This window comes from Saccopteryx bilineata, chromosome 3 (assembly GCF_036850765.1).
Source record: "Saccopteryx bilineata isolate mSacBil1 chromosome 3, mSacBil1_pri_phased_curated, whole genome shotgun sequence".
Taxonomy (NCBI): domain Eukaryota; kingdom Metazoa; phylum Chordata; class Mammalia; order Chiroptera; family Emballonuridae; genus Saccopteryx; species Saccopteryx bilineata.
In genome coordinates, this window is record NC_089492.1 from 218300128 (window position 1) to 218324651 (window position 24524).

Sequence of the window (24524 nt, forward strand, 5' to 3'; positions counted from 1 at the left end):
TGGCATGTCCTGGCAAGGCTTGCTGTTAATTTATGACCAGCATCTGTTCTGAACTATTGGTGCCCAAGCCCAACCATTTACACATTACTAAATATTTTTGTGTTACTCCTCCTATATTTTATCTTCAAAATAAACTTCCAGGGAGTTGAGAACGCTGGAAGCTGGAGGCAGAGACACTATTCAGAGACCTCTGGCCCTGACTTGGCCTGCTCCTCCTGATCCTGCCTACAGGAGGTATTTGTTTGGTTTTGTTTTGCTTGTGCTAATTTGGTTCCAGAACTGGGAAAGCCCAATGCGCATAGCATTTTTTTTTTCTTACATGGAAGTAACCAGGCCATATGTATAAATTTACCTAGAGTTTGAGTTTAAAAAACTGTGTTTTTCAACACTGGCAGTAGTGTCCCTGGCAGCTGTGTGACCCGTAGGGAACCAGAGAAAGAGAAAAGCCAAGCCAGGGTACACGGTGTCTGTATGCACCTGCTCCTTATACAAATGTCCACCTGGATCCAGACGGAATCCACTTTGCTATTCTTGGCTAAATGCACTGGGAAATGGCAGGTGTGTGTGGAATAGCTTCCTGCCCATCTATAACCAACTGAAATGCCTTACGTAAGTCCCCTGATAAGTGAGGAAATCGTGACAAAGACAGGTTAACTTGGGTAAGGTGCCTAATGGCACGAGAAGCATTAGAAGATGTGTCTTTGAGACTCTTAAACCTACATATCTTGTTTCAACTATCTTTTAGCTAAAACAAAACAAAACAAAACCTTAACCTCTGAAAACAATCTTAATGGCAGAACAATATATTAAAAAGAAATGTGTATATCTACTCTGATTACAGCAACATAAAGGCCAGGAGGAGTTCACTACTCACTACTTTTAGCAGCTCCTAAAAGTACCGCCAGAAAATTCAGTGTTGTGCTCCTCAGGGTAGCTCTGGAAAACACTGACTTACAAAATGCTGCCACCCTCAGACCCATTCTGTGTTGTTCACCTTGGTAAATAATTCATTCAACAAACATTCTGCGAAGCTGCTGCGTGCCAGACTCTAGGAATACATAGATAAACAACCAGTCTCTGCCATCAAGAGGCTCTGAGTCGGGGTGGGGGGTGGGGCGCAGAAGATAAATAAATCAAACCAAAAAACCCACTGATACTGAGACTTTTTGTAACAATTCTTACAACTGTAGGAGACAGGCATGTTTAGCCCTTTAAATAGATAAGGAAACTAGAGAAGGGATGTCATGCTTCTCTTGAGTGACAGACTACAGAAAGATTAGCATCTTGGTCTCAGGGATGCCAAAGCTCAGACTCTTTCTTCTGTGAGATGCAGCCTGCAATTTGTTTAAATCTTTGACAAAGTAAGCACATTTTTACCACAGATTTCAATTTAAAATGCAAATCACTTAAACAGGAAAGGGGGAAAAGCTCAGAGAAACCTACAGGTTAAATCGTTAAAATCATTATCATAATAATACCACCTTACACAGCCACTATTATTACACACCTATTATCTCTTCCCTTCTTACCACTTTGTGAGGAATTGAAGAGTAGATAGATAGTATTATTGGGATTTCACAGAAGGGAAAATATATCTTGGCTAATCATGGAAGGGGAGAAATTCATCAGCCTAAGGAAAAAAATAACCTTTTCTTGCAGTAACTATCCCTAATTAATTATGTGATACTGTGGCCAAGTCTGCTCACCTTCTCAGGCAACAATTTGCTCATTAGTAGTAGTTGAGGTTTTCAGAGCTTTTGTCCTCAAATTAAGTGTCTTGGTTTTGATGTGATCAATCTGCCAGCCAGTATTTAGCTTGGTCCGGAATAGAATCTACCCGCTATGGCATAGTTTTCTAGGATTTCACACTGCTCGTTGATAGTAAGCTGTGGGGAAACTTTCTAGTTTCATGGGCATAGAGTTCAGTCATGAAAACAAACAATTTAATTTTAAATCCAATCTATTTTTGAGTTATAATTAGGCTATGCCAATGAAAAGGTAGGTAAAGAGCCGTTGCTGGTTAGAAGCTATGAACATACATGTAGATTTGGAACCTGCAGTGGAGAAACCCTGGAGACAAAGCTGGATGGATGTGTTCTGAGAGACAAGTGAGCGCACCACAGGACTGCATTACAACGTTCCTGACAGAGGACTGCTTTTCCAGAGCGGGTCACAAAATTATCAGGGCAGCAACATATCTTAGTGCTGGGGACTTTCGTGTTGGAGTACCTGCAGAAACTTTCATTCCTCAAACGCAAACCACGGACAATTCCTTGACCGGCTTTGCTGATCATTTCATTTACCAGAAGGCAGAGTAAGCAGTTAAGGGCACTCCTAACCCTGGACCCAATTTTGACAGAAACCAGTAGGTAAAATGGTAATGATTGGAACCTGGGGGAAAAGCAACCATGCACTCTTAGAGTTTGATTTAAGCAGTGTTCTGCCTATGCAAACACAAATGATTCTAATGAGCAAGAAAATGTGGAGAAAACTAAAGAGACCAGTGTGCTGCGCAGGGACCTACCAATGGGCTCTGAATTTAAAGTGGCATGTGCGAAGGGCGGTAAAGGGGACGCACAATCAAGCTCCAATGCGGGAAGGTAGCACAGACCTAGAAAAATAACATCAGCAAGACAAAGGCACACGCTGAGGCTTGTGAAAGATGCTAAAGAGAACTGAAAATGATTTCCTTAGCATGAAATGAGGAAGAAGATCAATACAGAAATAGTCTCATTTTTTAAAGCAGAAGACATAAAATTCATTCACGAAAAAAAGAGAAAGCAAAGCATCTTTACTCCTTTGTTTCTTCCCTGTTGGTTCATTAATATAACTGCTCACACGTTATCCCTTCAGAGAAGACCCTATCCACCCTCTCTAAAGTAATTCTGACATTCTCTAATCCTTAAACTTTTCATTCTTCAAATCACTGACTGCCGTTATTTTATATACTTAAGATGTTCTTTTCCCTATATTAAGATATAAGCATTCTGAGTACAGGGAATTTTATTTGGTAGTGCATCTCTAGACCTTGTGTGCACCAATTGAATATTTGTTGAATGAATGAATGAAGTCAAGACCATTAGGCCTTGGTTAAAAATTGAAAGCCGCCCTGGCCGGTTGGCTCAGCGGTAGAGCGTTGGCCTAGCGTGCGGAGGACCCGGGTTCGATTCCTGGCCAGGGCACACAGGAGAAGCGCCCATTTGCTTCTCCACCCCTCCGCCGCGCTTTCCTCTCTGTCTCTCTCTTCCCCTCCCGCAGCCAAGGCTCCATTGGAGCAAAGATGGCCCGGGCGCTGGGGATGGCTCTGTGGCCTCTGCCCCAGGTGCTAGAGTGGCTCTGGTCGCAACATGGCGACGCCCAGGATGGGCAGAGCATCGCCCCCTGGTGGGCAGAGCTTCGCACCTGGTGGGCGTGCCGGGTGGATCCCGGTCGGGCGCATGCGGGAGTCTGTCTGACTGTCTCTCCCTGTTTCCAGCTTCAGAAAAATGAAAAAAAAAAAAAAAAATTGAAAGCCAAAATATGTCAATATAGGTAACAGTGAGGACCTAGTAGGTGTCATGCACTAAGTATTTATATGCATTCACTCAGTTAATCATCATAGCAACCCTATAAAGCATGCATTATTATCTGGTTAAATCATTTGTCCCAGATCATACAACTAGAGAAGTATAGAGCTAGGATTTTGGCCAGAATAGTTAAGTCCATAGTTTCAGCACTTCCCCTATATGCTAACCTGGGAGAACTGGACTGTTCTAGCTATCAATATATCTCTTGACCTCTATGAATTACTACCGGGGCATTCTAAATGTGACTGAAGTATATATGTCTGATTACCTTTGAAAAGTGGAGAAGAGAGGATACAAGAAGAACGATCTATGTTAAAAAACTAGGAGAGTCTGCAAAATCAGATCTATGAAACTGATGTTGCTTAAGGAGAAGGGGGATGCCTAATTATATTTATAAAAGACTACCTTGTACACATTTAAAAAAATGGTTATTAGAAAAAGTATAAGAACAATAAGAATAAACTATTCAACTCAATCTCATAGATTCTTTTCTATAAAGTTAATAAACCAGCATATCAGGGCAATAGATATGATATCTGGATTCTAGCAACTCATTTAATAAGATCTTTCTTTTTCACCTTAAGGGCCAGATGTAGAGATATAGGTTTAGGGACAATACTATTATGTGTTTTCATAACTGGCTGAATGATTGTATCTAATGGCAATTTTAATGATTCTATGTTAGCTTGAAGGAAGGTTTTTCAAGTGGCATACCACAGACCTTTGCCCTTGGCCCTGTGTGATGTGAACATATTTAGCAATGACTGATATATATTAACTCTAAGAAGGCATGCTTATCAAAATTGGTTACATGCTATAGGTGAGGAAATAAATATATTGGATTGTAAGTGTAAGGTTGGTGGATAATGGGGAAAGGTCATGTGGGTAACTCAGGCCCTGGGAACTTTGGCTAGGATCGCCCACAACCAAGCGTGCCAAAAGAAACTTCCCAGGAACCCTTTGGAAAAGAGCGACACCTTCGTCAGCCAGTGAGATTTCACCACGTCATATTAACTTGACCACCCTAGAAACCCTTTAAATATCCCCCACGTGGGTCACTCCTTGCGACTTCTCTGACCCCTGACCCCCGGGACCAGAGAACATCGTCTGGGCAGCGGGTACTCAATAAAGCCTTTACTATTCCACACTTTGTGGCTCCGGCCCCTTCCTTCTTTCTCACTGGGGAAAAATACCTTACATTTTGGTGCTGAAAACCCAGGAGGAGTTGAAGTCCACAAGGATCGCTCCTCTCCCTGTCGCCTCTGAGAAAGAACCAGGATCTCTGACCTTCCACCCACTTCGGCGCACCGTGCAGTAAATCCCCTGCCTCCAAACTCCCCTCAGTTCTTTCCGCTGAGACTCCCTGTCTGAAACTGTAGCTATGTCAGGGACCTCTTTCTTTTCTTTTCTTTTTTTTTTTAAACATTTTATTTTTATTTTTTTTAATTTTATTTATTCATTTTTAGAGAGGAGAGAGAGAGGGAGAGAGAGAGGGAGAGAGACAGAGAGAGAGAGACAGAGAGAAAGGAGGGGGGAGGAGCTAGAAGCATCAACTCCCATATGTGCCTTGACCAGGCAAGCCCAGGGTTTTGAACCGGTGACCTCAGCATTTCCAGGTCGACGCTTTATCCACTGCGCCACCACAGGTCAGGTCACAGGGACCTCTTTCCATCCGAGTGCGTATATGCCCGTGGAGATGTCCCGAGCACATCCACTTTACCTTATCCATCTGTGGCCAGAGCTTGAGTTTTGGGATGCCAGTTCTCAACTCTGACCACTCCGAGAACTGAGGGTGGCTGTGGGGGCACAGGAATCTCCCTCCCTAAAGAAGAAACTGTTCTTCTTCTACTCTGTGGCCAGGCCACAGAATCCACTGAATTAGCCTCCTGAAGGGACTTTCGATTTTAACACCCTCACCAATTTAACTATCGCCAAAAAGCTGGGAACTGATTGGAGACATTCATGGCTTCTAATTATTTGCACGCCTGTCTTTAATCTCTGTGCTGCCTATTCCACCATGCAGGCCCTTTTTTTGACCAGAGAAACCTCACCTAAAACCTCCATTCCTGATTTTTCCTTCTCTGCGGACTCCCAACTCTCTCCCCCTCCTGCCTGACCCCAGGGGGCGCCCCTCTCTCAGGACTTCTCTCTAGTCCCTCTGAGGACTCCTCCAAGAGCCTCCTCCCCTCCCTTCACAAGATCCTGTTTCTCATTCACCTGCAAATACCAGTCTCTCTTTCTCCTCCCCTGCTGGCCAGGGCCCCTCCCTTCTTCACTGTGTTCTTAAGTCCCTCCTCTGTCAGGCCATTCTACACCTACTATTGGCTGTTACAATGGTTTGCAGGATGCCCAACCTCAATTTTCTTACAGGAAGTTCTGGCCCTGTCCTGCCTCTAGCTCCAGCGTTTCCTACTGAATCTGGGTGCTGGGCTCCCCATGAGCCCCCCACCTCTTGTTCTCAACCCCCAAACCCCTAGTCGGCACCTGTTAACACAACATTTAAAGTTTTTAATAGTCCCAACTAGTAAAAACAGGCCAAGGCTGTTCGCCAGGACTGCATGCAACAGAAGGTAACTCTCCAAACCCAGACTCTTGTGACAGCCCTGAGGCTGGCAAAGCAACAGCGGCAAGACACAAGAGGTGCCCGACTCAAGTCCAAGCCACAAAAAACGATCTCCACTAGCAGCTTGCTTTAAGTGTGGCAAGCAGGACCACAGTGCCCGGCAGGGCCCTTGCCTTGGCTGCCCACTGAGCCCTGCCCTGACTGCAAACAGCCCGGTCACTGGCGGAGCGATTGCCCCTTTGGGCAGCAGGCTTTTCCTCAGCGCCTCTACGTGGAGGACAAGTTGCCCGAATGGTAGGCCAATCCAGCCAGGTGAGTGCATCATTCAAACTCCTAGGACACGGCCTGGACTTGGAGAACCCAGGGTATGCTGCAACGAGTGGGTAAGTCCATCTCATTTCTTGTGGACATGGAGGCTGCCTTTTCTGTTTTGCCATCACACTCTGGACCTCTAGTTCCGTCACAGGTCTCGGTTATGGGAATGGATGGGACCCTTTCCTTTCCCCTTTTTACAGCACTCCTGACATGCAGTTTTGCCTCAAGCTTGCCTCCTTACAGGACCACTGGCAGTTGGAACCACTGGACTCCATCCATCTCCAGCTCACCAAAAGGCTGGACCCTGCAGATCCCCCTATTACTTCTCTTTTTAAAAAAAATCCTTACAGGACCGCATCCGTGAAGTTTCTGTAGTCACGGCCAAACAGAGGTTCCTCCTGACACCCCTCAAAGCCACCACCTTCCAATCTCCCCCTCCCCACGACGCCCCTAATCAGCAGGAAGTCGCCAGACAAATAAACGGTGCCCCTTTTCTATTTAACACAAAAGGTCAGAATGTAAGGTTGGTGGATAATGGAGAAAGGTCACGTGGGTAACTCAGGCCCGTGAACTTTGGCTAGAACTGCCCACAACCAAGCGCGCCAAAAGAAACTTCCCAATAGCCCTTTGGAAAAGAGCAACACCTCCCAGCCAGTGAGATTTCACCACATCATATTAACTCAACCACCCTAGAGACCCTTTAAATATCCCCCACGTGGGTCACCCCTTGCAACTTCTCTGACCTCTGAACCCCAGGACCAGAGAACATCGTCTGGGCAGCGCAGTACTCAATAAAGCCTTTACTATTTCACACTTTGTGGGTCCGGCCCCTTCCTTCTTTCTCAGCAGGGAAAAATACGTTACAGTAAGATTGGGATCTAAGAGTGAAACATGGACAAAATCTTAACAATATATGATTAGGTTGGAACAATTGTGAGGTCCTGCCTTGGGACTGTAACACCAACTGCCTTCCTTGATTTGAGGGATGTGTGATGTAGCAACAGTACTCCTGGAAAAGATAAGTCACTTTATTTTGCAGTGAATCAGTGGTATGATATGGTTACAAGGAGGAGGAAGAGGAGGAGATGAGAAGCAGAAGAAGAATGAGGCAGAAATGTATGCAGGGATAGGAGAAGAAGGGCAGGCGAGGAAGGGAGAAGGAGCAGGGGGAGGGGGAGAAGGAGAGGGACCGGAAGAGGGTGCGAGAGAAGAAAAAATCATTTAGGTTGCATTGATATGTTTAGAATTGCACAGAGTAATGGAGGACATTATCTGACTCTATTTTGAATTGTTGTGTTACCATGTTCAGTTCTGAGAGCAACGTTTTAAGGAAGATATGAATGGGAAGATTACAAAGCTTTCAGTATTGAGCAGCCTGCAGGAGAAGGGAACTGAACACCCTCTCATATGAGAAAAGGCTGAAAGAGTTGAGGAACTTCAGCCAGAATGTTGTTATAATGAATAGCTATATCTGAATAGTATAAACATAATAATACTAATTTTAATTATTATTCAGTATTTACTATTTGTTAACAAGGTGTTAAACATTTTACATTAATTAATACTAGCCACAAATGCAAGAAGTGGGTTCTAGAGATCAGAAAATTGATGCTGAAAGAGATTAAGTAACATGTTCAAGGCAGTAAAAGCTGGCAAGTGATAATGCTTGACTTTGGGCTCAGGCCTGTCTTCTCCAGTGCCTGCCCAGATATCCCTTACAGCAGACTTCCCTCACTAGAAGTAAACAATTATGCTCTGTGTGTGTGTGTATGTTTGTTTTTAAGTGCGGTTACCTTGGGTACTGCGAATATGGCTATTTCCTTCTTTTACTTACTTCTTTCAACTTACCAAATCTTCTTGACTAAGACAATAAAAGTCTCATCTATATTTTCTGAAGTAAAAAAAGAAAAAAAAACCACTATGTGGAAAAGGAATCAGCTTTATTCCCAGTGGCCCAAAGACACTGAATTATGATGCTGCAGGGTATAAAGAGGCAGATTTCCATTTAAAAACAGAACCACTTGGAGTAGGAATTTTTCTCTCGGTAAAAGAAATATTGAGCTAGCTGTTCTGGGAGATGCTAGCCAAGTTTGGGAACACTTAAATTTTGTTGTTCTATGCGGTCAACATTATTATGTGAAGAATCCACGATGTTAGAAATATGAGCCAGGAAGAAATAACCCAAGGACTAGGTGATTGGTTAGCATATCACTTCGAACTGAGCCCTTTCAGTCTGCTTAAGGGCCTTCTTTTATAAGTACCTTTGATAAAAATATTTGTATAAAGAATACATGAATGTATACATTTAGAACGGAAAAGGAGACCATGGATACCATTTAGTTTTTGTAACAGCCTTTGTACAAAGTAAGCACAGATAGCAAAGACTGTACTGAAAGAGGTCATGCTCATTTGTTTATCCAAGTTTCAGGGTCCTGCTGGCTGTTGATATCTGAGCACAGGATAAGTGGTCCCTCTAGGAAGTGTCATTTGGGCAAGACCTCTACTCACACACTCTGCCTCGCTGCTTCCATTCCAGGCTTGTGGAAACATCCCACATTTTTAATGAAAACTGGGAGTTCTGTTGGCTAAACTGAAAACTCACAAAAAACAACAACAAAAAATCAGGAACCATGTCATCTTTTAATCTTCTTGTATTATATAATGCTTGATATAATATACACAAAACAAATATTTATTGAATCAATCAGTTTGGCAAGTTTTCTTTTGTTATCTACGTAGGTTGGAAAGAGTGCCTTTGATTTCAAAGCTAACAGCTGAGTTTATCTCTAAGGATAGCTATTATTTGTTATTGTTTTTCTAGAGTTAGGTTTCCTATCCATGAGTAGATACCTACTGCTTCAGGCTTGAATTCTTTTTCATTTAAAGTAAACATGGATGGACCTGGGAAGTATTTATGCTAAGTGAAATAAGCCAGGCAGAGAAAGAAAAATATCATATGACCTCACTCATTTGAGGAATCCAATGAACAATGTGAACTGAGGAACGGAATAGAGACTGAGGCGGGATCAAAGGGACCAGAGGGAAAGTGGATAGAGGGAAAAGGGGTAATAGGATGGGATAATCCTGAAGGAAAGGGTGGAGGGCATTGTAGGAAGCGGGTAAGGGGGATGTTGAGGGGAACACGGGGGAGGGAGGATACATTCGGGGGACACTAGAATCCATGTAAACACAATAAATTAAAATTAATAAAAAATTAAGAGCTGTATGATTTTTCTTTTCAGGGTGTAAAGACGTCAATATTTGCCAAGTGATAAGTACATAATTTGAGTTTATAATATGAAGGATTATAGTAGAATTTGAGACATTGTATCCTTCTCTTTTAAAGTGAGCTCTCAGTCCACTTTTCCCTGTGATCCTAACACAATATGTATCAATAGGAATAGGGCCAGCCCACACGATAACTACAGGAAGTGAATGTGTCTGCCAGTCCTTTCCCAGAGTGGGAGGCAGTATGAAGGGGACACCCTGGTGCTGAAACACTTGCCAGCTACACATGTAGTGAACAAACTGGATAGGCTTCCTTCATTTTTACTATTACAGCTATTAAAGAGTCTTATTTTTGTAGCTTCTCAGAAGACAGACATTGTAATATAAAATAGATATGGACTTTCAATAAGAAAATATTTAAAAGACATGGTCAAAGTAAAAAAATCACCACTTTATTTCAAAAATATATAATTAGATTTATTATTCATAAAATGCTGATATTGGACTGAAGAGTGAGAAATGAGAAATAGTAGACAAAAAGCTGAAATAAGATGTATCGGCTAAGCCAGGGGTCCCCAAACTACGGCCCGCGGGCCACATGCGGCCCCCTGAGGCCATTTATCCGGCCCCCTCCGCGCTTCTGGAAGGGGCACCTCTTTCATTGGTGGTCAGTGAGAGGAGCATAGTTCCTATTGAAATATTGGTCAGTTTGTTGATTTAAATTTACTTGTTCTTTATTTTAAATATTGTATTTGTTCCTGTTTTGTTTTTTTACTTTAAAATAAGATATATGCAGTGTGCATAGGAATTTGTTCATAGTTTTTTTTTATAGTCCGGCCCTCCAACGGTCTGAGGGACAGTGAACTAGCCCCCTGTGTAAAAAGTTTGGGGACCCCTGGGCTGAGCTGTCAAAACATGATCATTAATAAAAAAGATAGTCAAATAAAAATAAAACATGTCCATTGTTCTTAAGATCATCATAAGGACATATTAAAAATATCAACTTCAAAAAATATATATATCAACTTCTAGCCCACATTCCTGTAGATTCTTATTCAACAGATATTGTCTTGGACTTGAAAATCTGTTAATTTAAAAATGCAGCCCAAAAGTCTGACGCACAGCATGGTTGTGGAACCATGGACTATATACTAGGGGTAAGAAGAGAGTACAGAGTAGACTTTATTGTCAACAAATTCACAGTCAAGCGGCATGACTAGGAATGCTTGATTTCGAATGATGAAAGCTGATGGTTATTGGTATATTTTAAGCAAGAAAAGCAAAACCTAAACTAAGGTAGTGATAGTGGGAACAGAGATAAAGCAGATACTTGAGAGACATTTTATGGGTAGATTTGACAGATGGTATTGTTTCCTCTGAGAACTCTCTCCCTGGCTTGTAGATGGTGCTCCTCATCCTATATCTTTACACGGTCTTCCTCTGTGTGTCTGTCCTCATCTCTTTTCTTCTTCTAAAAAGTTTTTTTACTCCTTTTCAAATACAGTTTACATTCAGTATTATTTTGTGTTAGTTTCAGGTTGTCCTGATCTCTTCTTATGAGGTCACCAGTTATATTGGGATCACCACTATGACCTCATTTAACCTTAGTAACTTCTTTAAACACTATCTGCAACTAAGTCATATTCTGAGGTTTAGGAGGTTAGACTTCAACACAGGTGGTGGGGACTCAACTCAGCCCATAACACCTAACTACTAAATAAATTAAAATGGACCAGCCAGATCCTTAACATAGCATAAAATACTCCACAATTGCTATATTCTTCCTTTAAATTTCTGTGCCTTCCTCTTTAGTTCAGGTTATGGAAAATCACAGGTAGAAAGTAACTGGAAAATAATATTACATCCAGGAAAAACTTCTTGTTAGAATCCCTCTACATACCAGAAGTTTAATTGTCTAAATACTAGTGGTTCTAAACCTTGTCATAAGAAATAATTTCAGGTAATCCTTCTTACTTTGACCTGCCTCAGAAATAAATCAGAGGGTAGAGGTACATTCTGGGTAAGGCAGGGCTTGAAAAGAACTCACCCAGGGACTCTTTCCAATTCCCTTCCCTTGTGGGTGAAAAAGGTATTAAAGCTATTATTCATCCGTTGCCTTCTATAACTATCAGCATGCAGGGAAACCATCTCAGAATTTAATTTTCTTTATAAAAGTGTACTTATCAGGACTGTTTTGGTTGCAAGTTACAGAAGCAACTCAAATAAGCAAAGGCAATTTACTGGTTCATGGACCCTTAGAAAGTTTAATAACTAGAATTAAGGCTCAGAATCAGCCTTCCTTGGGATCCATCAACCAATAAATTCTCACTTTGCCTGAGAGTCTGTTCCGTAATTCCAGTTTTAAAATGACTAGGACAGACTATAATAGAAACTATGAGGTGTTTTTATTTCACATTTACAAAATAGATTTTAAAAACCCTGGAAGTATCTGACAATATTAAGTGCTAACAAGAATGCAGCACTACTGGAACATTTATCTTTATGCTCCTGGGAGGGGTGTAAAATTGATATTTTAAAGTATCACAGTTAGGGATTATCTGATAAATTTGAAATTTTTCATACTATATGACCCAGCATTTTGATTTTCAAGCATATATTCTAGAGCAGTTTCTCAAACTTACACAACTGACATTTTAGTTCAAATAATCCTTTATTGTGGGCTGCCCTGTGTCTTATATGATGTTCAGGACATCCCTGCCCTCTCCCAACTAGAAACCAGTAGCACTTCCCAAGTTATGAAACCAAAAACCTTTCCTCACATTGAGAAATATTTTGGCCTCATTTGAGGTTAAAAACCACTTGCCTCAGAGAAACTTCTATCCATATCAATTGATACATGTTCAAAATGTTCATAGCAGCATAGTATGTAATAGTAGAAAACAAAGACAAAAGACTGGAAGCAACCCCAATATCCATCAGTGTTAAAGAAGACAAATTATGTCAGAGAATGTAATACTATAAAACAGTGTAAACAAATGAATTATATTGATGTGCTGCAAATGGTTGAACTTCAGAACTTAATGTTGAATGAAAAAGTTACAAGTATATTTTCATTTACCTGTTATTGCAAACATGTAAACCAAATAATATGTGTAGAGATTCAAATACATGAGACAAAATTACAAGGAAAAGCAAGGGATAGAGAAAATTTAGGATATTTAGCTTTGATTAAAGAACGTTAAGGAATTTTAAAAGGATACCCAGAGAACTTGAAGGGTCACAGAGGATTAGGATGTTTATGATTTGTCATTTCTTACTATGTATTAGCAATTTTATTTTTAGCTACTAAATATTGAAAAACATTTTCCCTCTAAAAATGGGAAGCAGATATTTTAACTTTATAAATCATGTAAAGCGATTCAATAACACTTTTTATTTATTGCATCATTTTGATTTGCATATTTGAACTGATGTAAAATGGTAATAAATCATTTCAGAACCCACTTTGGATATTGCTTAGGAAAGTTTGGAGGTTAAAAAAAACAACCTATCAACCACTCTTCAAGAAAGACATCCTGTCTCTAATGCAACAGCTACTAACTGATAACATATTTGGCTGTTTTAAAAGCAGGACTTTTTTTTTAAACAGGATAATCTATTGGCAGTAATCAGTGCATTGAGTGAACTCCCTCTTGTAAAAAGCCCATCAACTGTTTTTTGCTAATTAAGATGAATATTATTGTTGTGAAATGAACCAAAAAGTTTGTTTGAAACCAGAAATCCCAAAAGAGGTCTATAATCTATAGGCATAATTGCATGCAAATTTAATTGAAGGAAAAGAAGAGGACTGTTTTTATCTTTGTTTTTCTCAAAATCTTCAAACTAATCAATCTGTTGGCCAATTAATAATGCTTTAATATTATATATTATCATCTAACCTAAAAATTGACATTGGATATATTGAAAAATGTTGAAGAACTTTAAAAGATAAGTGGCAAAATAACTATTGGTTTTTGTTAACTCCAATATGGATTTTTTGTCATTAATGAAATAAAACATTTTTATCAATGTTCTCAGAAATAAAATATAATGTTGATTGAAGACTAGATGCTGTGACTATTTATGGAAATTTGCATTCAATCTTTGTTCATTAAGTACAGCCAGAACTAGGAGTGAAATATCTATTTTGTTGAAATGCAGATTCATTACATTGAGAAATTTGCTTTATTTAAATAATTGACATTTATTACTAATCTATTTTAAAAACTTGGTAATGCTGAAAATTTATTGTTTTAAAGTTCAGCTTTAATAGATACATGTCAAAAAGTATATATCTACATTTCAATTCAGTTCACGTAGTAAATTCAAACTGGCTGCATACTTAAATTTGCACACTTACAAATCCAAAAGGAAAAGTTTGAACGAGCAGATGTTTTATTTACCCAATAATTTGGTATATTAATCTTGCTTATGGACAGGAGGTTAACTTTGTTTATTTGCTTTCTAAACTGTCATGATATGTTAGTTTTACCAAAGATGGTATAGAGTGGATAAAAAAATTATAAATTTTGATCCTCCAATATATCAGATTTGAATCCGGGCAGCATAAAATTATTAGAAATATACATTTTCATATACAAATACATGTAGGAATTTTGCTCCCCACTCTTTAAAAAGGCTGATGCTTGATTTTCTCTCACACATAATATACAGTATTATCTCATTCAAAGCAAAGTGAGAAAATTCAGGTTAAATTTTAAGGTACATTTTAAAAATAACAATATGGAAAGAATATTATCAAAATATATAATGCATATACAATCTGTTATGCAATATAATTTGGATGAGACTCGATATAAGTGAATTTGGCAAATGAGTGAAACTTACCCTTTTATTCATTAAAACCTTTTTCATGCTAACAACTCCAAATCTCACAGTATTAACTTCTTCTCTATATGGTAAGTTTAAGGGTATATCATTTTATTGCAAAATTCTAGAGCTACAAAGGAATTTAGATCTCATCAAAAATCATCCAGTATAACTGCATGATTTAACACATCAGGAATTTTAAACCCAAGTATATGAAATAGCTTACTCAAATCATACAGCTAGTCTTTGGTCCCTCAATTTTCACTTCTAGGGAAGAGGTGCAAATAGCTTTTAATGTTTTAGCGAATTCCTTTCTGGTTCCTCTAAGCTTTTATAGTGTCCCTTTTAGTTTGTGAGCTAGACAATCATACAACCAGTTCTGGGAGTGAAAATTTGGGAAGCATTAATATGAATAATAATAGATGCTCCACTTTTATTATAACAATACACCTTCTATCATGTGTTCGGTACTATCAAATATAGAAGGGTGCTTATTAGAGTCCGGGCCGGTATCTCAGTTACTTAGAGCATCGTCCAGATACGCCAAGGTGGTCAGTGTACACAAAAGAATTATCCAATGAATGTATAAAAAAGTGGAACAACAAATCGATGTTTCTCTCTCTATTTCTCTCTTTCCCTAAAATCAATAAATAAAATTAAAAAAAGAAAAGTGCTTGTTAGAGCACTTTCCCCATTCTCTGGGTATCTTCTAAAATTATCAGCTTGTTTTCCAGATTAGGTTGCTGAACACATGAGATATAAATACAATTTATACTTTTGTGATAAATCTTCACCCTTTAATAAATTATTCTTGAAAAGAAAACTTTAATCTCAAAAATGATCTATTAGTTGCACATTTATGTTTACTATTAACTTTTGGTTTATTAACATTATTTAATGATTTGTTAACATTATTTAAGTTAAAAGCAAGTCTTGAGCTAATGTTTCTTTATACTTGTCTAGTAGCCTATTATCCTTTAATTTCTTTTAATTTTGGATCTTAAAATAATTCTGCACATTAAAGTTACAAAGATGACAATTGTTTATAGATGGGTAAATTTTACAGTAAATGTTAGATCAAAGTTTTCTGTTATTATTGAGTAGCTTGATCTATGAATTTAAAGTGTGAGTTTATTTTTAAAGTTTTACCTTCATGCGTTATATAGACTTTATCTAGCTAGACCTTTTGTTCTTCTGAAAAAAATGTTTATAAATAACATATTCTTATATATTGAAAACCAATATGAAGTTGCAGCCTTTTTATTTTAGTTTTTAAAGGGTTTTTTTTCACAAGTATGCCCAAATTCTAGTAGTATTGGGGTAAAATTAATAAAAGTAGTTTCTTTACCCTCACTTTAAACTTTTCATTTTTTTAATCCAATTTTTATTTTATATTTTTAGTTTCTTCTGAGATTAGGTGAGTTTTTTTAAATTGTACAAGATCATTTTGATTATGAAATTGGTACAAAGAAGTATTTCTTCAATTTTTTATGTACATATTTCAATAATAAATATACTGTTTTAAAAAGCATATTACTAAAAAATGCTTTTGTTTTGATTATAAGATTAATACATATTTAGTATAAGAAATGTAGAAAGTGAAAAGGAGTGAAGGCTAGTAAATTACCTTTATTTCTAGTGTTTTTCTAAGCCCACCATATGATCCCAATACTCTGTTTCCTCAATACACAAGCACACATGCACACAACAAATGTCTGAATTCTGTGCCCTTGATTTTGCACTTAACATAGCACTTTTTGATGATTGGTTTATTTCAAAGTGATTTTTTTTTTACAGTGAAAAATTCCTTTTTATATATGGAATACAATAACTACATAAATATCACTGGGGGGAAAGGCTTCATAGGAGACAGTGATAACTTATAAACAATATCATTTCACATTGACTTTTCCCACTCAATTAGATTTTTACTGTTATTTGAGTTGTAAAAAGGTGAAGTATTAAAAACTAAAATTAAATATTACGTTTTTAAGTCATAAAGCATAAAGACAACAAAACTATGTGTTTAGATGAAATCATACAGTATAGGTAAATTGCCTAGAACTTATGATATATGTTCCTAATAAACAAATACTTTTAAATTCACAGAGGCTGCAAAGCCTTGGCCAAATATATACCTGATAAATTACAATCAGTTTTTATGTAACAGTAAAAATTCCAAAGGACTCTTATTCATGCACTCCCTCTCAGTATATATCAGAGATGTGTTTTTTCTTTCTGCTCATAGACTGTAAACCACATTTATTTCTATATATGTGTATATTTTAAAATAAATTATTCCAGGCAACAAAATGTTGAATACACTATGTTCAACTGCAATCCACCAGAGAAAGCAAAACCTTATATTCCCTCAGAAGAGCCTCTAGCATATTTGCTGAGAATTTTGAAATGCTTATAAAATTTAAATGTAACATCTATTTATTTCAAGAGTATAAGCTACCTTGTAATTATCAGATCATTCAACACATTTAATAATGATATTCCATTTTTATTATAACAATTTACTTTTTTCTCATTTGTGTTTAGTACTATCAAATATAGAAAGAGCTCTTTACTTACCATTCTGGGAAGGATGAAATTTGTCATTGTGCCATAAATACCCTGGAAAGCAAAGAAAATATCATTTATTATACCTCCATCCACAGGGATCCCAACTGCCAAATATAATATATCAGCAGCAAAACAAAAAGGAAATAAATCTATTGCAGAAAACACAAATTAGTGTTTACAAAATCTTGAATGTGTATTACATGCCTTTGGACAGAGCAACTTCAGGATTAAGCAATTGTTGTGATAAGTACTTTCAAGACTAAAACATTTTATTTTCTACAAAACAAATATAGAATTAAGAGAATATTGTCAATAGTTTTTTTCCCCTTTTCCCCTTTAGCTCTATTGACTTTTACTTTGATACACATGGGTCAGCTGTACAGAAGCAAAAAACTCAGAAGGAAAATTGAGGGGCAGTCTACTTTCCTGAAGTCAACATAATGACAATTACATCCATTGATGTGTAAGTAAATTTTCGGCTTGAAATCTTGAACTAAAATGATGTAAAAGTTGAGAAACAAAATCAGGAGTCCAAGCTCCCACGTTACCACACTAAATAAATAATAGTAAGGAACCATTTGTTTTCTTATTATTTACTGTTGATTATAAAAGTTTTTAATTGTATCACATGATAAGAATTAGAATAAAATTGTATTTTGAAATGGGATTTGTTATTGAACTATTTGTTTAAACATTTCCTAAATTAACATTTACTTTCACACTTAATAATTAGTACAAAATAAGCTCAATAGTTCTAATATAAAGAAACATTGTCAGAATGTAAGAAAATGTACTTATATTCTGATAGTTATTAAGTATTGTTCATTTTCTGTTTCTTTATTATTTTTTATGTATCATACATTTAATTTAGAAAAAAAGCACACTGATTTTATCTCCATCTGCCCAAATTAGATGATGGCTAACAAAATTCTAATAGACAACATATACAGAAAGGAAACTTTCTTGAATTTTTTTGGATGATGACATTTCAGATTCTTCAATATTATTTACAGTGAAGTATTTTGAATAAATATTATGTGTTAATATAACTTAAAATCATTATTTATAAAAAAGATAATATTTCTGCAAATGAAAAGTAACTAAAGTTTCAAACTACAAATATTGATGTTCACAAATTTACTGACTTTTGGCTGGAGAATAAAATTAAGATTTGAAGGATCTTCTACTTAAGATTTTCACATAAAGAATGTCTTATATTTTAGACATTTTACTCTTATAAAAACATTTGAATAGTAAATATGGAAGTCAGAAGTTCTGAACTAATTTAAGAAGTCTCTCCAAGAGCATAGTTTCTTTTAAGGAAACTTTTTCATAGTTAATCATAAATAGTATTATATTTTAAAGTTTTGTATTTATTGAAATTTCAATGAAACATTTTAATGAAAATAATTTAAACTCTGAAATATTTTATTGTATGTGGGTTTTATTCCTAAAGAATTATTAATACAACTTTTTATATTACAACTCATATTTATAATTTCTAAATGGCTAAAAAAGTTATCAAAGTATTTTTAAGCACCAGCTCCTGAAGAGGGCAGCACGTTCTAGATATTATTGAATTCCAAGCTATAATATGACAGCTTTGGCTTTAGTACACTTTTTAGAAAAAACTTGATGGAAAAAAATTGGATATTTTTTATAGGTGTCTACTCCCATGATACAATAAATGAGCAGAAATTCTAGGCAGCTACAGACCAAGGTCAAAACTGTATTTGATTATTAAAAGAGAACATTCAAATTAGACACCTAAAGCAATATATTTAGAAAGGTTACAACAAAATCCTAGTAAGATGACTTTCCATGAGGAATGTGTTTTATCTTAATACCATAGATAACTTTTCCTATTGGCAGTGCATTTACTGTGAAAACTATTAAGGGGGTAGATTTAATTATCTTACTTCTTGCACATTTCATCTCAATTGCTATGGCAACATTCAGTTGCCTCAGCAGCAATGCGCACTTTAGTCGGCTATTTCCCCCTCATTTCTCTATGAGCCAAAACTGTGTAGTCACATTTACAACCAAGTCCTGATGAATCTGATACACTTCTTATATTTTAATGGGAAATGTGCCTTCACCCACACATACAAATATTTTCAGAGAGGCTTGTAGCTATTGAACAAATGAAAGACTTGATAAGAATACGCATTTGGACTTGCCTACTTCATTGTTTTTTTTTTTCTTCCTTTGCTATTTCTGCCACCTTTCTTCTATGTTCTTCTATGAGAAGTTTTTTACTAATTCGAAACACACTCCAACAAATCATGACCATGGATCATCTGACCTCAGTTGGCAGGCCAATGAGTAAAAGAAACAACCCAGGACATTCAAATATCAACCCTCAATGAACCTAGTGAAGTTTTACCTTATATCTGAACATAGTTTGGGTTGGCACATCAAAAAGGCTTTTTCTATTTCTTGGAAGCAGTAAGAGAAAGAAGGATAATTGATATAGGAGGACTACTATAGAGTATCGAACTTAAATGGAGTGCTAGGCATGAACATAATTTGGCCACGCCTCAGTAATACAATTTTTATGAGAAAGGCACGATTCATTAAATTGTTGATGTCACTTGGGTGAATATTAACCATCTTCATTGTTGGACAAATGATCACTTTAGCATTTTTCAAAAGACCAGAGAAGCTTTTATGGGCATATAAGAAATATTTAAACTGTCTTTAGGTCTGATTTAAAATGTTAGCAAATTATATTATCATAAATGTTTGAAATTTTGCAAATAGTAACTATATTTTAATTTGGTCCTATATAATAAAAATTTTTTAAATTATAAGAAGCAGTGATCTAACTAACATTATCCTAACAATTTTAGTGTATATAATAAACATTTTATCCTGAAGTTGTATAATTCTCTGGTGAGAAATTTTACACCAGTGGTTGACAGTAATATTTGAGCATGTTCTTTCAATCATCATTTGGTAGTTCTAGTGAAATTTTCATTAATGTAGACAGCCTAAAAGGTGCCTTCTGCAGGTGGGTTTACCAGTATGATGCTTTAATAAGCAATTTCTAGATTGCATCTTATATATTACAAATGACTAAATAGAGCATTCAATCAAAATTTAACCAAGCATAAAATGATTATTTAAAATACAAGTCATATGTATTTTTTAACTTTAATTGAATCATGTATTATCAGACTATGTTCAAAATATGGTTATTGAGCCTTGGCTGTATAGCTCAGTTGGTTAGAGCATCATCCTGATACATAAATGTTGTGGGTTTGATCCCTGATCAGGACACATACAAGTACAGATCAATGCTTTTCTCTCTCTCTCTCTCATACTCTCTCCCTCCCTCTTTTTCTCTATAAAATCAATCAATATTAAAAATGTGGTTATTGAAAAGCTAATTTCTCATTAATGATGATGTTTGGAAGCCATATCCTTAGGAGTATTCTTATGTAAAGGAGACAGTAGTGTTTTAGAAAACCAAGACAAATGGTAGAAGTCCAGATAAGTGGATTCCAGCTCTATGTAAAGAAAAGCTTAAAACAATTTGAAGTGCTTAAACAATGGCACAAGTTAGAAAGCAGTAAGTTCCTTGTCTATGCTTATTCCACGAACGGTTTGCATATGAACTCTTTATTTTCTGTTGCTTGCATTCTGGGACATTATAGAAAATATAGTAGAACCACTCCACAAATTTAGATCTGGAAGTTAAGATGAGTCACTTCTTAATGAATTTTTCAAGTGCTTTATGTTGGGATGGGAACTTAGCCATGATCCGCCAACATCATATTAAACAGCAAGTTTGCAAATCCTATTCTGGAGAAACAGACTGAATGAGAAAACCAAACAGTTCTTAGTGAAGAGTTATCTAAAACCTCCAAGGAAACATGTAAATCGGTCCTAACTGGTATTCTTTCAAGAACCTCAGTAGATTCCAGGGAGTGACTAGAGGAGAGGAATGAGTTCCCCTTTCAGTCCTGACCTGGCTCTTCTACCTGGAGCCCGGATGTGGCCAGACAGCGCATGCACCAATGCCTCGCTCTCTGGATGAAGGGAAGATTTTGGCACTATCCTCAAACTCTGTATTCACTTAAGAAATATTAATTGCTCAATTAAGAGTCCAGAGTTTTTCTTCTGTACCCAGAGAAATTAAAAGCCAAAGGGAAAATTGCACATCATGTGGGAATGCTCATCTTCAGCAAGATTGCTAAGTAAGATAAAGGAAAGTCGTAACCAATTTGAAGATTATGTATATGTGTGAAAATTGCTGATTCTTCAGGCAAAGCAGTGTGCACTTTTTGTGTTCTAGTTTATGTTAGTTGGAAATAGTCTTTTTAGTTGTATGGTTTTGAAGTTTCCTTGTGTGGTTTCACTCTCGCTTTACATTGAAGGAATCAAGGGGCTCACAAAAGGTCTTGCATGATATCTACCCTTAATGTACTCCAGTGCTGTTCTGAGCATGTCTTTTGAAGAGTGGCTGTCTACCAAGAGCATCTGTTTCTATCTAAAGAACTGATGGTTTCACAATAACAGGAAAAACTAACCTTTACTTTTATTTTCAAAGAATAGGGGATGTTGTATATTTCCTTAAATATTTTATCTCCCCTGCCCCTTCAGGTTTACGTTAAATCAACCTTTACGTTAATTTATGTTGTTTAAAATTCCACCTGCTGAGATTTTGCTGGCAAATGGTCTTGAAACTTGTTTCCAAAACGCTCACCCACAAAAGCTTTTACTAGCCAGTTCCATTTGGCTGGCTGTGCTCCAACACGGTCTCTGGTGAACACAAACATTAGCTACAGAGAAACAGAAACTTCCATGGCACCCTGGAGGAACTTTTTGATCCAAAAGACACTACTAGTAAACTAAAGTGTCATTGCAAATTCATGAACGTTTCCTTATGTCATGAATAGCAGCCGTAGGAGGAAAGGGCTACATTTGTGCAATGGGTGTTCCATGTGTGCAAACCTAGTCCCCAACAAGAGATCAAAGACTGTCTTCAATCAATAAGTATTTATTCAGTGCCTACCATGTCTAAATGTAAGGAGTCAGAAAAGCACAAATAAGAGCTATTTTAAAATTCTGGTATTTGTTGAATCAATGAGGAAAGTCATTGCTGGTCTGTAAAAACACAATGCCTATATGATTATGAAATTGCCATGAAACAAAGCACAATATATCTTGTGTTTGTCTTGCTCTATCAGTTGAAATGTGCAATCCACTTTATGCCACAAAAGTTTTAATATGTTTTAATGTCACTTCCTTTAAGTATTTTAAAAACAACAACCAAAAAACCCACAAAACACAAATCACATAGCTTTATCCTATAATACTGTCCTGCACATCTACCCAGTTGCTCTTCTTGCCTGCTGACCTTAAGGTATCTCTACTGAAACATCGTTGCTCTGATTAGAGTTTAATGAAGGTAGGGAAAGTGTATTCTTGTTTGCATTCTGGCCAGTGCTACAGGGTCTGGTAAACAATTGTAAGCATTTGAAAATGATTATTCAATAAATATTGAATGAATAATAAATAAGAATGATATGTTATTGACCTAAATGCAAGGAGTATTCAGTAAGTTTATTGCAGCTTGGAATGGTCGTAGTTTGGTGGAAGATACGGGAATTTTCACTGAACTTGCAAGAATGAATGGGACTTAAATAGTAGGCAGGAAGGAAATATGTCTAGTGGAGTTAAGAACATGAGCAAAGTGATTGCTTTGGATGCAAAAATGTTAATGAAAAGATTTAATTCTTCTTGATAGAACTATAGTTTGCATTATGGGTGAGTGATTTTATTTGGTTTAGATTAATAGACACTGTAGAACAGTGTTTCTCAAACTTCAATTTGCATACTTGGGATCTTGTTAAACTGCAGACTCTTGAAGGTCTGGATTGAGTTGTGAGATTATCTATTTCTAATAAGTTCCCAGGTGATGTTGGTGCTCGTGTGATACTCTGAATTGCAAGACTGTAGGATCCTTAAGGCTGGACAAAGTAATTTGGCCTTGATACAGCAGGCATTTGAGGAGAACTTTATGTTCTCAGGCAGTTACAGATGATGAAAACTGCATTTGGGAAGATTAGTGTGTCAACCTTATGAAAAGTATACTAAAGAAGGATAATGTGGATATAGAAAAAACAGCTAGGAGGTTGTCTTACAATTTATCTGAATATTTCACCAACCTGATCTCAATTACTTGTTGATTGATTAGTTTGTGTAGACATGGTCAGTACTAAAGCACTTTCTCTGTGGAATAATTGTGGATCCAATGACTCTTTGAAAACAAGTCAAGTTTAGGTAAAACACATGGGAACCCACAAATGTTCTTCCCCTATTTTCCATCTGGAAAAACCATATTCATTTTTTCAAAGACTTGAAATGTTAACTCTTCTGTTCTTGTCTTACTATAGAATTGTAATTAGTATGCCTTCATCTCAAACTCTGATCTCATTAGATTATAATGTTAATAATAATAATAATTAGCAATAGTTGTATAACTTGTGTTTTTTGAGTGCTTATTAGTAGTGCCAGGCAAATTGCTAAGTTTTGTAATTAAATTCTTATAACAATGCTATGAAGAACACTGCTATTATCATCTCCATTTTCATAGATGAAAAAAAAAAGAATACTTGCATGCCCTAATATGGTGTTAGCTACATACCAATAAATATATTTATTCTGAGAATGATCAATCAAAATATGTTCTAAGCAATTGCTGATTTCTTAGTGTAGCTTCTATTTTTGCTTCAGATGTTGGTCTTTGTTTCTTGATTTCCCATAATTATAATAATAGCTAGGAATTATGAGTGTTTCCTATATCCCAGGTATGTACTACTTTAAGCAATTTACATGAGTTTTCTCATTTAATGCTGATGTAATACTATGATTTGAGTGTTATTACCATTATTTTACATATAAAGAAAATAAGCCACAAAGAGATAAAATAATTTGTCTGTGTTTTTATAGGTATAGAGCAGAATGTGTTACTTGTCTACCTTATCCTTAGTAATATGGAACTGTGAGTGTTTTCTCAAGTGGACACTATGAATTTCTTCAAATCATATTCGTGAAAAGCTAATTTCCTTGCAAATTAAGAAAGATTCCATAAAGTGTATGAAGACTCATTGTTATTTTTTTGCTTCTGTCAGCACACCACAATGCTTGACCAGCAGGAATTCCCTGTGGACTGGCAGACATTTAGACATGAAGCAGTCTTTCCAATGAAAGGCCAGCAAAGTTCAGCTGCCTTGGGCCCCCATATGCTTCATCTCTCCAGTTACAGTCCATTTCCTTCATACCACAACTTAATTTCCTAGAAGAATAGAGTCCCCCAAATGGAAAGGCATATCCAAAAGATAGTATCCTTTGAAATGTCTTTGCCTTTAGGAAAGATGGCCAGTTTCTGTGATCTTTTGCTAGCAAGAAGAATTATAATGATGATCTTCCAGATATTTTCA

General features: G+C 36.6%; 1 protein-coding gene and 1 long non-coding RNA gene across 2 annotated transcripts in view; one reads left to right on the forward strand and one right to left on the reverse strand.

Moving 5' to 3' along the window:
• Positions 1 to 24524, reverse strand: part of ADGRL2 (adhesion G protein-coupled receptor L2) — a 549783-nt gene that overhangs the window by 214110 nt on the left and 311149 nt on the right. Inside the window, exon 4 of the mRNA XM_066268807.1 lies at positions 17083 to 17124. The gene's annotated coding sequence lies outside the window, so the exon portion shown is untranslated. The remainder of the gene's footprint in view (positions 1 to 17082; positions 17125 to 24524) is intronic.
• LOC136331020 (uncharacterized) overlaps positions 1 to 24524 on the forward strand; it is a 108977-nt gene that overhangs the window by 17713 nt on the left and 66740 nt on the right. The gene's annotated exons all lie outside the window — the stretch shown is intronic.